The sequence below is a fragment of the Polyodon spathula genome, chromosome 4, assembly GCF_017654505.1.
Source record: "Polyodon spathula isolate WHYD16114869_AA chromosome 4, ASM1765450v1, whole genome shotgun sequence".
Classification (NCBI taxonomy): Eukaryota; Metazoa; Chordata; class Actinopteri; order Acipenseriformes; family Polyodontidae; genus Polyodon; species Polyodon spathula.
The window spans coordinates 77,296,391-77,314,412 of NC_054537.1; the positions used below are offsets into that span (position 1 = coordinate 77,296,391).

Genomic DNA, 18,022 nt, shown 5'->3' on the forward strand with positions numbered 1-18,022 from the left:
TTTTCAGGACCTGGTCCTGTTGGTAAATGGAAAAAGCTCTTCCCAGTACAGTCTTTAGTTTTCCTGGGGGCCCAATTCAACATGATCTCAGGAAGGATGTATTTCACAGAGGAGAGTGTGACCACTATTCGGCAACTGGCAGACCTATCAACGTGGGAGCCAGGCTAATGGCACACTCCTTTCAGCAATTTCTGGGGTACATGGCACCTACTAGGGTGGGGAGCACACCTAACGGAAGGACAAGTCCTGCGAACCTGGTTACCAAGACAAAGACACTTCCATATAAACCGTCTGGACCTTTTAGCAATCTTTCTAGCACTGAAACACTTCGCATCAGTTTTAAAGCAAGAACACATGCTAGTTCTTACCGACAACACCACGTCTGGCCATAAAGATCTGGAATTGCTGCTGGACACGACCTCAACATAAAGGCAGCTTACCTACCCGGACTCCTTGCAGACCATCTGAGCAGAGAGCAGTTGCCTCACAAATAGCAAATCCGGCCACAGGTTTTACACGGGATATTCCACAAACTAGGGCAACCACAGGTTGAACTATTTGCCACAAAAGAGAATACCCAGCTGCCACCGTTCTGCTCCTGGTTCCAACAAGAAGCAGCCATGGTAGTAGACAGACTGTCCATCCCGTCGTTGACCAACTTAATGTATGCATATTCTCCCCAGCCATTAATTCCTGGTGTGCTCAGCAAGGTAAAAAGAGACAAGGCCAGTCTCATTCTAGTAGTACTGGGTGAAGAGGTTCTGGTTCTCAGAAATATTAGAGATAGCAGAAGTGGGGTCAGTGCACTTACATGCTGCAGAGGGAGGATGCTTCACAACAACCCTGCATGGTTACGACTAGCTGCTTGGAGATTGAACAGCAACAATTACTAGATCAGGGGCGCTCTGAACAAGTAGCCAATATCTTGCTGGCTTCAAAAAGCATATAGAGGGAAATGGAAGAATTCGTTCTTTGGTGCAACTCAAAATCTTTGTACCACACTAAATCTAACAACATTTTTATCTTACCTGGGCCATCTGTTCCACAAGGGTCTTGCGCTGTCCTCCATCAAGATGCATACTATTTTACCGGGGTGGGAAGATCACCCGGTAGGTTCTCACCCTGCGGTGTCCAGATTTCTCAGGGGGGTTAACCACTTAAGGCCCCCAAACAAACATATCTTTACACAACGGAATATCAGTCTAGGACTGAATAGACCCACGGGACCACCGTTTGAACCCATGGCAACATGCAACCAGAAATTCTTGACGTGGAAGACCACATTCTTGGTAGCAGTAACATCAGCAAGAAGGATAGGTGAGCTACACTGGTCATTGATGCACCCTATTTTCAGGGACAAGATTATCTGCAGACCTAATCCTCAATTTCTACTAAAAGTGGTAACACTGTTCCATCTAGATCAAATCATTACTTTTTTCCTGTAAAAAATGCCTACTCAGTGAGAGCGTTAGCTAGCTACTACATGGGCACAATTAAAATCTGTCCCAATTCAAGACATTTGCAATGCATTACGTGGGCCTTTTCCGTGACCTTCTTAAAACATAACTTAAATGTGTCATTTCTCAGCCAACCATTGCTCACTCAGTACTATCTATGGCTTCGGGCACAAATATCTAACTTACCACCCTTCATCACTTCCTGTGGTGGCGTTCACTCGATGTGTTGAGTTCATAAGACAAGGTAAGAAGACAAAGATTACCTGTAATATGGTTTCTTTGTAGGATGATGAATTCCACACACCTATATCCCAACCTTCTTCACCTTCTTAGTTTTTCTTTTTGTTTTTTTGTTGAGTTTGGTTTGGAAATTTGGACATTGATACTCCAGGAAGGGGGGGTTTTATACAGGAGGAACAATAACTGGCGCCAAAAAAGGATTATATGAAAGATCTCTGGGAAATAGATAGGCTTTCCTCCTGACCCAAGCAACGTGGAGACTGGGAGTTCACTCTGTGTGTGGAGTTCTAGGAAGAAACCGTACTACATGTAATCTTTTTCTTTCCCCCATTAACAGACCAGCCAACTGTCAAACTGCATTTGGGATTTTTAACATAAAGCCTCAGCTATACTTTGCTTAAATTTCAGTGCTGATTCCCCTTTGTTGTGGATAAGGATTGACCCAGACATGTCGATATTAAGGAAAGTAGAGTTTGAACAGGCAGACTTCATGTGGCAGTACCAGTTACGCTACGAGAGAGATGTAGTGGCACAGGAAGAATCCATAGCTGCTTTAGAGAAATTCCCTACCCCAGCATCTCGTTTGGCACTCGGACATTCTTGAACAGGAACAGTGCTTCTACAAGGTCAGAATGGAGGCATGCTTCTGCCTTGCCAAGGTGAGATATTGTATTCAAATTATCCTTAAATTCACATTAAAGTACTTGTTTACAAGATACTTATGTAGTTTTGATCTTTTAACGTAGATTATTAAAGTCCATTTCTGAACATACGTAATCCTGTTATTACTCTTTTGTTGAAACTTGTGTGGTGCTGCATATGTTTAATTGTTGCCTATAATTAAGCATCCCTGTAAGGGGGGAGTGGGAGGCGACTTGTATGAGTTTGTCAAACCGCTGCTGCCACGTCATCTACTGCAGCCAATAAATCGTTTAAGCTGGAAACATTTACATTTTCATGTTGTGGAAACTCTACTGGCAAATTATAACATCACCCTTCACTTTTATCTGTGATCTAAGATGGCTGCAATATTGGGGTCATGTCATTTTTGGTTTCTAGGTGACAAAGACCTAACACTTAGAGGTATTGACTTCATACTCAGTACACAGATGTATTCTGTGATTTGTCTAGCTCAAGTTTTATTTCCTGGCAGTTGTTTTGAAAAGCTGCTGCCACCACAGTGTCAGAGCCTTATCTCAGAAACCATTTGAGGTAGTGACATCATGCTTGCAAGGTTAGATGTAGGCGTCGGACGGTATAAAATTTGCATGGTATGATAAAGGTTGTTAAAAAAAAAAATATATATATATATACACACACACACACACACACACACACACACACACACACACACACACATATATATATATATCTATATATATATATACACATACATACACACACACACACACCCATATACGTAAATGAAAGACAGAAAGACTTAAGTTACTGTAATTCACAAAAATAAAACCAACAAATCACACTTCCTTTCATGGAATGATTTGAACATTTGGTATTTAGTATTTTACTATGCCAGACAGCTTGGTATGTTTCTTTTTTAAAGACAATTGGAATAAAAAAAATTAAAAAAAAAGAAATTGGTCATGTTCTTATAGCACAGATGTCCACAGTGCTGCACAGAATTGCAGAGATGTGCTGTAGATATCACCCAATGTTATTGTGGGGCTCTGGGCCACGCTGAGTCAGGAGAGACAAAGACGGAAACACACGTCCATCCAAAATGTGCCATCAGCCGTCCACCTTTTTTCACTAGCTTGCTTCCTCAGCTCCCTCCTCCTAATGAGAAGCTCCTTTTATGCCTCCTTTTATGTCAGGTGGCTGGGTGCTGATTGATCGTTAATTACTCTAATCAACCCCAGCCACCTGAACACAATAAATCCAGACAGGTTGGGGAATTTAACCCCATCCCTGCCAATCTATATAGGGCAGAGTTCTGCTCTGCCACACAGGTAGATGGCTCTTATGGTGGCTGAATAATAAGCACGTAACCACTGGGGCGCCAGCACCCTGAAATCAACGAGCTGAGTTTAAAGAGTTAAAGAAATGTTTGTATGAGTACAATATAAAGGGTCATTTTTTTGTAAAAATATATTTTCTGGCCAAAGAGTCAAGAACGTAACCTCAATTTATAACATTGTTCCTATGGGGAAACTGTGCTTCGCCTTGCAACGCGACTTTAAGGAACCAATTGTGTTGTAAGTGCGAGGACTGCCTGATATGTATAATTTGTGTTCTGTTTGTTAATCATTTGTGGACATACAAATGTGCTGAAGGTTTTAATACAATGTATTGTATAAACACAACCATTTACGCTATTGTTTTTTATCACTAAAATCTGCATGTTAAGGTATGTAGCCAGCGGCATAAACTCTTGGAATCTTTTGTGAAACTCATTATGCAAAAAGGAGTGCAGACTTTTTTTTAACTTGCAAATTAAAAGCGAAAAATTAGACTAGCTGATGTAATCTGAATTGTCATATCTCCTGCTGGACCTGTAACAGCTTCTTATAATAGGTGGATGGATGCCAGCATTAATTAACAATGTGAAACTACAGCATTCTTGGCAACACAGCCAGAATCCAATTGTCTTGTTTTAAGTCTTTTTGTTCAAACTAAAACCTCTTTATCAATAAGCATCTGAATTTTTTGTTATTACTATGTGGTTCGCATCAGTGTATTTAGCAGCTTGCATCAAACTACATCCTGTTTCCATTTGAGTTCATGTGTAAAGGTTGACTCCTAGGACGACTGAACGTTAATAGGTTTTTTTTTTACCTTAATTGCTTTAACCCTAGCAGAACCCCAAGCTGTTTTAAATGGCACATTTCCTGCCCATGACCTGCCAATGGCAATTACCCAGTTAGAGGGAGGTTGACCAACTGCTGTGACTGGCATATTGGGTTAGCTTTGGAAAATGAAACATGAAGTTGTGGACTGCTACGGTAAATTACTGCAAAGAAAAATAAAAAAAGATGAATTAGATAACATTGCTTGACTATATGAGAGACCCCGTTCACACTACTGTTATGGCCCAGGGCAGTCTCAGACCACAGTGTTCCTGGCGATCAACCCATTCACATTTACGGTTCACATATGTGACTGAAAAGCAGGCCTAAAATGTGGCAAATGTTTTTTTTTTTTTTTTGTTTAAATAGAACAATAGCCTGCAGAATGGAAGAGCTACCAAGATATACAGTAATCCTTTTGCAGCAGATGTTTATTATTAATATTTTTCAGTGCAGCACAGTAGCGTGTGTGTGTTTATGTGTGTGTGTGTATATATATATATATATATATATATACACACACACACACACACACACACACACATATGTACAGATGTGTATATAGATGTATATATATATATATCGTATATATTATATAATATATATATATATATCTATATATTATCTATATATCTACTATATATATATATATATACAGCTCTGGAAAAAATTAAGAGACCACTGCAAAATTATCAGTTTCTCTGGTTTTACTATTTATAGGTATGTGTTTGGGTAAAATGAACATTTTTGTTTTATTCTATAAACTACTGACAACATTTCTCCCAAATTCCAAATAAAAATATTGTCATTTAGAGCATTTATTTGCAGAAAATGACAACTGGTCAAAATAAAAAAAAAGATGCAGTGTTGTCAGACCTCGAATAATGCAAAGAAAATAAGTTCAGGTTCATTTTTAAACAACACAATACTAATGTTTTAACTTAGGAAGAATTCAGAAATCAATATTTGGTGGAATAACCCTGATTTTCAAGCACAGCTTTCATGTGTCTTGGCATGCTCTCCACCAGTCTTTCACATTGATGTTGGGTGACTTTATGCCACTCCTGGCGCAAAAATTCAAGCAGCTCGGCTTTGTTTGATGGCTTGTGACCATCCATCTTCCTCTTGATCACATTCCAGAGGTTTTCAATGGGGTTCAGGTCTGGAGATTGGGCTGGCCATGACAGGGTCTTGATCTGGTGGTCCTCCATCCACACCTTGATTGACCTGGCTGTGTGGCATGGAGCATTGTCCTGCTGGAAAAACCAATCCTCAGAGTTGGGGAACATTGTCAGAGCAGAAGGAAGCAAGTTTTCTTCCAGGACAACCTTGTACTTGGCTTGATTCATGCCAAAGCTGCCCGATTCCAGACTTGCTGAAGCACCCCCAGATCATCACCGATCCTCCACCACATTTCACAGTGGGTGCGAGACACTGTGGCTTGTAGGCCTCTCCAGGTCTCCGTCTAACCATTAGATGACCAGGTGTTGGGCAAAGCTGAAAACTGGACTCATCTGGGGGTGCTTCAGCAAGGCTGGAATCGGGCAGATTTGTCTTTGTGAAGGGCGCATGAATCAAACCAAGTACAAGGTTTTCCTGGAAGAAAACTTACTTCCTTCTGCTCTGACAATGTTCCCCAACTCTGAGGATTGGTTTTTGCAGCAGGACAATGCTCAACCAGGTCAATCAAGGTGTGGATGGAGGACAACCAGATCAAGACCCTGTCATTGCCAGCCCAATCTCCAGACCTGAACCCCATTGAATACCTCTGGAATGTGATCAAGAGGAAGATGGATGGTCACAAGCCACCAAACAAAGCCGAGCTGCTTGAATTTTTGCGCCAGGAGTGGCATAAAGTCACCCAACATCAATGTGAAAGACTGGTGGAGAGCATGCCAAGACGCATGAAAGCTGTGCTTGAAAATCAGGGTTATTCCACCAAGTATTGATTTTTGAATTCTTCCTAAGTTAAAACATTAGTATCGTGTTGTTTAAAAATGAACCTGAACTTATTTTCTTTGCATTATTCGAGGTCTGACAACACTGCATCTTTTTTGTTATTTTGACCAGTTGTCATTTTCTGCAAATAAATGCTCTAAATGACAATATTTTTATTTGGAATTTGGGAGAAATGTTGTCAGTAGTTTATAGAATAAAACAAAAATGTTCATTTTACCCAAACACATACCTATAAATAGTAAAACCAGAGAAACTGATAATTTTGCAGTGGTCTCTTAATTTTTTCCAGAGCTGTGTGTATATATATATATATATATATATATATATATATATATATATATATATATATATATATATATATATATTAGGCGGCACCGCTCACCGGGAGGTAGACGATCGCCGAGGAGGAACCGCTCACCTTCCCCTTGTAGACGCAGGTGCTCCCTTTCCACGTCTCCGGAGAAACGCCAGAGTCTGGACGCCTCCAGCCTGGGCTGGGGAGTGGTCTGGAATGGGAGGGGAATACAAGGTCAGTGGAAGGGACCTTGGCAGCAAGCGCATATGAATGCCCAAGAACTGCAAGCAGTAGCCCTAGCACTATCTCATTTTGCCAGCAGTTAGTGCACAAACACGTGCTGGTCCGGACGGACAACACCTCTGGTCGCCTACATAAACCACCAATGGCGGCCTGCGCTCGCCTGGCCTTCACCATGCGGCGCAGAGACTCCTGTCTTGGATGCACAGAAACTTGCGTCCCATAAGGGCGGTCTACCTCTCCGGTGTGGACAGCACAGCAGCAGACCTCCTGTCCAGAGGAGCTTCAGACGGTTCGGACTGGAAACAAATTTCGTAAAGTACAAGTTGACCTCTTCGCCACAGTCGAGTCCACTCATTGCCCCCTGTGGTTCTGTATGGAGAAGAAGGGCTTCCTCTGGGAATAGACGTGCTAGCTCACCCCTCGCCACAGAAGCTTTTGTATGCGTTCCCCCAGCTACCGCTACTGCCCCTGACACTAGAAAGGATCAGGGTGGAGAAAGCCCAGGTTTTGCTGGTCGCACCCAGATGGCCGAGCACCCCTAGTTTGCTCTCCTCTCCAATATGTTGTGGGGCCAACCTTGGCACCTCCCGTTCCACTAGGACCTCCTGAGCCAAGCGGTGGGGGGTTATTGTGGCACCCGAACCCAGCTCAGCTTCAACTCTGGGTTTGGCCATTGAACGGAGCTGTCTGTCCAGATGAGCCCTGCCTGACGCAGTGGTAGAGACACTACAGTCTGCTAGGGCACCTAGCACCAGAGCCCAGTATTCGTGTAAATGGAAGGTTTTCCAAAACTGGTGCATTGCTGGGAGTGACGACCCTGTGACTGGCCATAATGAGACAATTCTGAACTTATGACACCTTTTTGATGCTGGAAGATCTACTCTGAAGATCTGCTTGGCAGCAATATCAGTGTGCCACAATAAAATTGACTCTGTGTCCGCTGGGGCACACTTCCTGGCAGTGCAGTTTCTTAAAGGGGCCCCAGAGGCTCCGTCCTTGGACCAAAAGCGTGGTCCCTAAATGGGATCTGGAGCTGGTGCTGGGGGTCCTTACGAGTCCCCCATTTGAGCCCACGGCCTCAGCAGAGCTGCACTTTGTTTCCCTTAAAGTGGTGTTTTTATTAGCCATTGTGTCTGCCAGAAGAGTAAGTGAGTTTCATGCGCTGTCCGTCGATGATACCTGTATGGCTTTCACTGATAATGACTCACGGGTAACATTAAGAGCTAACCCATCCTTTTTGCCAAAGGTTGTCTCTTCATTCCATATTAACCAACCAGTGGTTTTAAGGAAGCTTTCAGACCTCCCCCGCATGAGTCAGAGGAGGATCGCAGACAGCACACACTTTGCCCGGTCTGGGCTTTGCGCTCTTACCACGACAGCTTTGGTACAGCTTCCCATTAGTTAATGGTTGTCATTCCACTTGAAAGGAACGTTACCTGGTTCCCTCGTAACCCTGGTTCCTTGAAAAGAATGACAACCATTACCCTTCGAGGTCGTGTCCCCAGCTGACCTTCAATTTTGAAAATGGCGATATGCTACTGTAAGGACGTCCCTCTTCAGCAGGAGGTGGGAGGGACTTCCCGCTCACAGCAGGGCCCTGATAGGGCAGCTTTTTTATATATGCTCAGTGATTGACAGGTCAGAGAGGCTCTTCCCATTCGGTAATGGTTGTCATTCTTTTCAGGGAACCAGGCTTATGGTAATAACCTTACCATGCCAGTTATGTTCTATGTATCACCTTCTGTTAAAATTTAGATGTGTTTGTTCAATCAAAAATATGTTTAACCTTTTACCTACAGCTATGGCCAAAAGTTTTGCATCACCATATAGAATTACCAAATTTTGCTTCATAAATAATGCTGAATAATGTTACGTTAACATATTGAATATACATGCCACTTTGTAGTTTTCCACTTAACGAAAAACTGACAAATTGAAAAATGTGACATTTCGAAATCTAATATGAAATACCGTACTTCTGTTCTGGCTTCTGATAGACTCTAGGTGATGGAAAACTGTTGGCCATATTAACCATTTTCCTAAAGAATAATAATTTTGAAGGATGAAAGTTCTTTGACGCATGCTTTGTTAATGGCAAAGTATACCAGTATTACACCTTGCCACCTGCGTAACATTCATTACTGTTTTTTTTTTTTTTTTTCAGATTGCAAACTCAATGGTGAGCACATGGACAGGCCCACCAGCTATGAAGTCACTCTTCACTAGAATGTGTTGCTGCAAGAGTTGCCCAAACATTGTTAAGACCAACAACTTTATGGCCTTTCAAAGCTACTTTCTGCAAAAGGTTTGCATTTTTATGTTTGTATTGTATTAGAAAAAACATGACTTGTGTTTTTATATATTTATTGAACTTTTATACATACTTAACCAAAAGTGTTTACAAAGTGTGTGGGCATTCAGTAGAGCTTGCAGGTGTCAGGGATTTGCTGCAGAAATAAATGATAAAAGGCATTAGCCAAAGCCTTTACTCCAGTCTAAAAATTAGTTTACATATGCAAATTGTAGAATATTCTTCTTTCAAAAAATAGGATTTAAATACTTAGGCTTTAATATTATTTATTTCTTAGCAGATGCCCTTATCCAGGGCGACTTACAACTGTTACAAAAAATCACATTACAGATAAGAGCAGTTATAAGATACAATAGTAAATAGGAGTGAATTCAAAATAAGAGAAAATAATAAAGTAAGTTACATTTAAGAGCGATTTTGAGTAAGAGCAGTTAAACTCAAAGTAAAGATATTTGCTTACAAGAGTAAATTCCATTAAGAGCAAGTAGTAAGTACAATACATGGATAAGAAGGATTTCAAATGAGTAATTACAAAAAATGTAAATCCAGCTTCCTTTTAAGAGTAAAATCAAAATACAACAAATATTTATAATTGAGAGCAGTAGTAGAATACAGCAACGTGTAGAGCAGTTACGTGCAAGTGCAAGATGATGCAAGTACTGACACAAAAGTACTGTGTAGTCGAGGATTGTGAGGTTTACAGGTGTGTCTTGAGGAGGCACCGGAAGGTGGTCAGGGACTAAGCAGTCCTGGTATCCGTGAGTAGGTCTTTCCACCACTGAGGGGCAAGGGTGGAGAAGGAGCGGGCTCTGTTCACTCCAGTTCACTTTGAGGTGAAGTCAAATGTTTTTTTTTTTTTTTGTCAATTTGGAGTTACACAGATACCCTCAAGTGAACACCACCATTTCAAGTCAACTTAGTGCAATTCATTGGATGCAAATTCCATTTCAAATCCAAATATTAGGGAATGTGAACAGAACCACACTTAAACATGTCTCATAGTAACCTTTAATTAGAACTGTATTCTTTTCTGTACAGGGTACTGCATGGAGTGTGCTTGTTTTGTGTGTGTGTGTCCTCCCCCATAACAAAATGTATATGCCACTTAGTTAATTAGTTGTGATCGGTAAATCAACTTTTTTCTGCTGTATTTCACAATTGTATATTGTGCAGCATCTAATTTTAGATTTGTTTTCTTTTCAGACTATGCTAGTGGCTATGGCTTTGCTTAGAGATGTGCACAACCTCTGCCCAAAGGATGTGTTGAACTTTTTTTAGATCTAATCAAATACAATGACAACAGGAAGAACAAGGTAGGGGCAGCTTTGTGTTGTATTTACACAGCATGGCCCTGAGGCAACAAAATCCACATTATTACATGTGTTTTAGAAATTGGGTCTGGACCTTTAGCTTGCCTATTTTTATGTATTTATTTATTTATTTATTAACTAACTATAAGGTTTCAACATCCACAAAAACATATAGGTCATATTTGTATCATTTTGTTTCAATTTCAAACGTTACACCCAGACGAAATAGTGTGTTTTGAAATGACTTTTTTTTTTTTCATTTCAGTCTGGGTCACAAGTGCAAGACTAATTCCTGCTTCTCTGAAGTCTTAACAATCAACACAAATAGAAATGCCCTACAGTGTTACCCGTTGTAAAATAAATTCCACAGTGGAATTCAGAATTGCACACCGTGATCATGTATTTAATAAAAAAAAAACTAATGAAGTAGTAATCACAATAATTGTGTTAATCGCCCTCTACCCTCAGTTTTCTGATAATTACTATCGTGTTGAACTGATTGATGCCCTTGCCAATTCTGTGACACCTGCCATCAGTATAAACAACGAAGTGTGCACTTTGGACAATTTAAATGCTGACGTCCGGCTTATTCTAGAGGAGATTACCAGGTTTTTAAACATAGAGAAGCTTCTGCCAAGCTACAGGAACACTATCACTGTTAGGTAATGTCCTTTTCCTGATGTTATCTGGACTTGAATAAAGCAAGCATATTCATGTTCCACAAAGCATAACTCATAACTTGTGGGTCTGGTTAGTACCTGGATAGCTGCTGTAGGATGTGGTGTTGCTAGCTCAGCCAGTGGCACAAACTCAACCAATAGAGTAGGGAATGTCTTGACTAAATTGAATCCAAATGTTCAATTTGGACTTGATTAAATGAATCTTGCCCTCACAGTGGCTTTTCCCAAACCCCATGACTAATCGTGAAATGAGTTGCTGTAGGTTTGTCCTGTATTCATCCTGTTTGTGTTTACATTGCAAAATGAGTTGTGCTATATATCAGTTTACTGTTTGTTGGCGGATTGCGTAGTATGGTCAAAGATCATAGAGTATAGCCTTCATGTTTTAACTAGGTTAGAACCGGAGATGAGGCAGTAAAACCTTAAATAACTATGAGTACAAATATCACATTGAATACTACTCAGCATTTGCTTTTTCAATGATGCAACTCATAGGAACTTAAACATAACCTTGAAAGCCTGTACATTGTGTTAAAACAGTTTTGCTGGAATAGAAGCAGAAACTCAATTATGAATGTTTTTTTTTTTTTTTTTTTACACACTAATATTAACAGTGTTTCTGTTTAATTACACATTGATAATGTAAATCAGAAAAACCATGCTAAGAAGGTCTCCATTACTTTTTATAAATTACTGGAACTTTTAACCCCTTGACTGTCTCTGGTTTTTATATTATCTTTTCCTTTAAGGTCCAAAAGTTGGATTTCTTTTACACAGTTTATTTTTGATTAACAGCTGAAGTGACTATAATTGTCAAAGTGATTCACCTGTGTGCGCGTTTCATGAAGTTAATCACGGTCATTACCTCCTGCCTGTCCAAGCCACATGGGGTGGGGGTTTGCAGTGTAAAGCAATCACCAGTAAGCATATTGAAAAAAAGCACATGGATTTTATCTAAACTTTTTCCTTTTTATGAGAATAGCTACATTTTTCCATTTCATTCCTTCAAAACCATTTTTCCACTGATCGGACAAGATCGCTTACTTTACCAATCCCTGCTTACGCAGAAGCAGTGCAATGCTAGGGTTGAACTGACTGGAGAGAATGACCACAACTGAATTGAGTGGAGCACAGAGGAAACTTAATTACCAGTACCTTTTAAAAAGGAAATAAAATAGTCAAGGTTAATTGAAGAGAAATTACATTTTTTAAGAGTAGAAAATCCTTTTTTTTTCAGACGTACATTGCATGGCAGTCAAGTGGTTAAAATATGATAAGCCTACGCCATACACAGGATTACATCTAGATTTGCCCTGCATATTTTTGACAACTAAATTTGTTGTGATCCACTCAATATTTGTATGATTATTATCATTTTAAATACTGTTATTTATTGGTTTCTATAAACCTGCTTGACATCCAGTTGCCTGAGAGCTATCCGAATCCTGCAGAAGAATGGCCACATTCCCAGTGATCCATTTCTTTTTAAATCCTATGCCGAGTATAGCCACTTTGTGGATGTTCGTCTTGCTGCCTTGGAAGCAATTTGTTGATTACACACAAGGTATGCTTACAGTTTACAGCTCACTTGGATGTTGTTGATATATGGCATTTATGGGTAAACTTTGCTAAAATAGCTTATCATGGTTTATCATATTCCCAGAACTCCATCATGTAATTACAGCCTGTATATTTGACTTTTGGTATGGTATTATTACTAGTTTTATTATTATTGAGATAAAAAAACAGTGTATTTGAAGGAAAGAGAAACATAGTCATCAATGCCTGAGTTAATTGCAACCTAGTTTGCTTTATTAACTTCAGTTGTTAATGTCTGTGAGTATTTAAAGTGACCACTTCATTACTTGTGGATGATTGTAATTTAAAACCATGTCAAAGGAGCCAGAAATCTGTCGGCTGGATACCTTTTGTATAGATTACCTATGCCCTGCTCCAAACAACTAAGGGATATTCAGAGAAATTCTGTACTGTAATAATGCCATAAAACCAACCATTTTAATCATTTTAGAGAGGTGTTTGGCATTGTTTCAGTTAAGAATTTGGGAATTTAAAATCCTACTATACATATCTCTGAATGCGCCTTAAATGTTAGGATCAGTATAGCATTGCTTAGGTGTGGAACATTATTTTATTGACAGACAGTAGTCTAGAAGGATTAATTTCTCTAGGAAAATTAATTTCACACATTGGAATTTGTTTTCTAATTAATAAATCACTTCACGTAGACGTTCAATTTATGAAAGCACTTTTCTGCAAATAAGTTTGCTCTGTGGCTGACTAAGCCAGTCAATGATCAGTGTTCACTGATGATATTATTAGAATAGTTTCCCATCAGTTTTGTTAGGAGTTACAAGATTCTGGAGCTTTTTCAGTTGGTCTGTAAAAATGTGTAAACCAGAGAGTGTAAAGTTTATATCTCTTGAATAGACTTCGCTCTCTGTCTAGCTCCCTCTTCAGTTACTATTGGCTCCTGCTGTGTCTGATTTGGTGGATTGCCTAGTCTTGATCTGTTCTTCCCATATTATTATTTTAGGGTTATGAACAGTTATATCAATGTTTAAATCTCCAAAGTGAAATCAAAACGTCTTAGTTACCAGACCCTTAATGGAAGCTGAATATTGCCTGCAAATACCAAAAACCCCATTACTGACAGACACACACACACACATATTGATATGGTGGAACAGTTCATTTCATCACCTTTACATTACATTACTTTTAATGTGCCTGGTAGATTTAAGGAAATCGTTTTTAGGTACCGAAGTCTGCCTTCTGCTTGTAAACTATACTCTGTTGTTTATGAAGAAAGCTATCCCTTTATCTTTTCATTAATTTCAGTAAGCTTTAAATAAATTACCTAATTTGAGCAGCTCTCAAGCATTTAAAACAGACAAAAAAAACCCCAAAACAGTCAAATTCATTTTTTCTATGTAACAAGTAAACAAGTATAAAAACAGCAAATTGTATGCTATTACCTTCATGTATAATTATTTATTGTGGAACCACTATACTTAGAATTGCTTTTATGAAGCATCAAATAACAAAACAAGCAGCAACTGTAGTTCTTATTTTTTCTGCATTATTAGCGTTAAATTATTGGACGGTTTTCATATTTTTTATTTAGACCTTTGGCGCATTAATTAATTGGGTAGGTATTACACATGTAAACCCTGCAATACAAATTGTAGAGGTTCCACTTTAAAAAAAAAAAAAAAAAAAAAAAAGTAATCAATACCACTAAATGATCAAACTTTTAAGGACGCTACTGGTGGCCAATGAGATTGTGTCCTTTATCACTTGCCGAAACAAGGTACTCCAAGAGAAAGTAGTAGTTCTGGCAAGTTGGATTTCCCAGTTTGACACTTTAGAACAGCTGAAAGCGCTTTCCAATGTCGCATGAAAAAATCATTAAAACTCAGTATTTGAGCAAAGTCATCTGAAGAATGAATGAGAACGAAAATTATATATATATATATATATATATATATATATATATATATATATATATATATATTATATATATATATATATATATATACGCCATAATACGGAGCCAAAGTGTCGGTTTCGGTTTCTAATGTCAAAAGTTCACAGGAGACAAATTTTCCATTCACCAACATAATTCAATAATACGGTAGTTTTTAACTAACATCATAACTTGACCATTCAAAAACTGGTGGCATTTGTTTAGGGGTTTGTAGAAGGGACCAAATGTGTTGCTATGTCCAAATGACTTCTTTCTTTCTTTCTGTCTTTCTTTTTTCTTTCTAATGTTGCGAAAACATGATTTGTACTTGTGTTTTTCATGAAAGCCATGGTTTACAGACACTATGCTAATGCTAATCTCCAGTGCCTTTTTTTTTTTTTTAACTTGCTTTATCTATATTGTGCCAGTACAGCTATGATCAAAAAATAAATAAATAAATCATAGTTTAGATCATTTATTTAACATGTAATCAAAGAAACTACAAAAACAGTGTTGCAAAAGTCTACCAGAAGCCGTAATACATGGCTCTCCGAATTTTTTTCCCATTTGACCTATGAGGTTTTTAAATTTATAAATCATAATACATTTTTTGGTCTCACTTAAATGTTCTTTTTAAATATTGCAAACTATGCATACTCTGCTGTCCATACCAGAGCACTAGGGAAGTGGGAAGTGAAGTCCTGCTTTTGTTACATTTATTAAAACTGCATCAACATAATTGATGTCAACCTTAACTCGAAGGAAGCTCATTTTTTAAACCTATTTAATACGATCAGCAAGTAGGTGGGAGATTTAAACATTATTCAGCGGGTTTGCTTCAAGTTTAAAACTTTTGGCCATTGTTGTAGATCTGCAAATAAATAGAGATGGGAATTTTGAATAGTTTCTATTTGAATACACGGGGCCAACGTTTTCGTGTATTAGAATACCCAATTAAAAGGCAAATACGTACGGGTACTACAGCAAACAGCATAAAAAGTGTAAGCCGCTGAAGTTTAAGTTCACTCTTCGGAGGAGCACAAACAATGTCCAAGATGAGATTTCTTTGTTTATATTACTTGGTTTATTCAATAACTTGTAAATAACTAAAAACAAGGAACATACCTGGTTGTACTTTTAATGGTTAATGCAAATGTTGCCGTTACTCCATCCATTTACAGAAAGTCAACAGTAGATGTTTTACATTGAACTACAGTAAACTACTTCCACACTGTTTTCTCAGTCACTGCAGTGTTCTGCTTAGCAGTTAGTATGCCTTTATGTTCAACATAAAGCGAAATTAGCGTTTCAATTTAAATGTTAGGCTTCTTTTTTAGCGCCTGCTATGTACCTTTGTTTACAAATTTAAAGTTAATCTGTGCCTTGCTCCTGGAAGTTGTTATCACGACTGCCTAGCAACAGCGGCTGTGTGCAGTCATTACAGGGTAACTCAAGGGGACGGAAGGGGGCATCTGTTAACATTGGCTGAGAACAAGGCAACAATTTCGAGCAGAATATGTTTACTGTAGAATGTTGCTGTTTACAAGCATTGCATGATTAATTAGGGTCGTGTGTTTTTTTTTTTGTTTGTTTGTTTTGTTTTTTCCGTGTATTCGACTACACCTACCCATCCCTACAATTAACAAAAATAACTTTTTTTTTTTTCTTTTTTACAAAGCACTATGATATATTATTATTTTTGGTAAACAGATGTGCAGTAACCAATTTTGATATTGATACCAAAGATTGTTATGCCTCCCAGTTTTGGTTTTAAAAAACCTAGACAGTTGAAATAGAAAATGTTCCTATTAAAATAGCCTGCACTGTTTACCACGTCACCAGAAGCTGCAAAAATGGCAAATAAAAGGGCTCCATGGGAAATGTGAAGTTTGTTTGTTTGTATATATATATATATATATATATATATATTATATATATATATATATATATATATATATATATTACTGTGTATTTAAAAAAAAAAAAAAAAAACACAAGAGCTCTTGAGCCTCTTTAAAAGTTTTAGACAGCAAAAGTTAACCAATCAGATTATGCGCGGACATACAAACATGAAAATCCTGTGTTCGTCCCAGCACTGCTCAGTTGGAGGCATTATTACACCCTTGCCAGGCTGCTTTGACTCTTGATATTTAAATTGACCTTTTAGTGTAAATGGAACTGTTTATTTAGGAAGAGTATGTTTCCACTTTTCCAAAGATTTGGGAATCCGCACAGGAGCAGCTAAATTCAATGTTTTAACTGTTCTGCTAATATAAATTCCATTACTCAAATTGATGAGGCTTGTGCAGATTAGAAGCCACTCAAAGTTTTATGTTTTAGAGCAATCATGTAATGTTTCTTTGTTCTTTTTATCGCAGGTTGACAGGAGTTCCGAGGAACTTCAGTGGTTGCATAATATGGTGCAGAATGATCCTGTACATTACATCAGGTTAGTAATTAAAATGATTTATCTTTTTATAGAAAATATAAAATGATTAAAATTTCCCTTTCATCCAAGGGTATATAATCTTATAATAACACATTTTAAACCGCAATACCGGTGTCTTGGGGAAAAAGTAGACCATTCAAAAAGTTGATCGCAGTCTAGAATTTAAAGGGGAGTTTCCATTGTTTTCTGTGATTTACACATAGATCTCTGTACTAGTGCTAAGTGTGGGGAATTAGATCGAGCACAGGGAATAAGTAGATTGGATATATTAACAAAAAAAAATACTTCTAATTTGATTTTGTAAGTATAAATTTACATAAATAAGTAGATCAGATGTATTTGACAGTATAACGATAGATAAGAGAATTCCGTAATATATATATATTAACAATAAATACATAATTTAAAATTAAGTTTGTAAGTGTCATTTGTATGTCTGTTTAACAAACGTTTTTTCAGCTCAGAAGTTTTTTCTTATTTAGCTGTCATGTTGAGTTCTTCTAGTCTTTTATTTTTCTTTGAAACTAGGATGATAACGTTTAGTCTTTGTAAACTGTGATAGTTACCGCTAGGCCTACTGACAAAATCATATAAGCAATACTAATAATACTATACGATTGTATGTCATTAGAATATATTACTAAAACATTTTAATTTAGATTAAAGGTTGACAAGATTTTGACATGTAAAGCCTTTTAATAATATACAGTAAATAAATCTTTGCAATCGCACATCAAGTATAGCCTACATCTGACTAACAACGCCATTTTTAAATACACACCGG

General features: G+C 38.1%; 1 pseudogene; it reads left to right on the forward strand.

The window, feature by feature from the left end:
* Positions 1 to 18,022, forward strand: part of LOC121313975 — a 41,687-nt pseudogene that overhangs the window by 8,858 nt on the left and 14,807 nt on the right.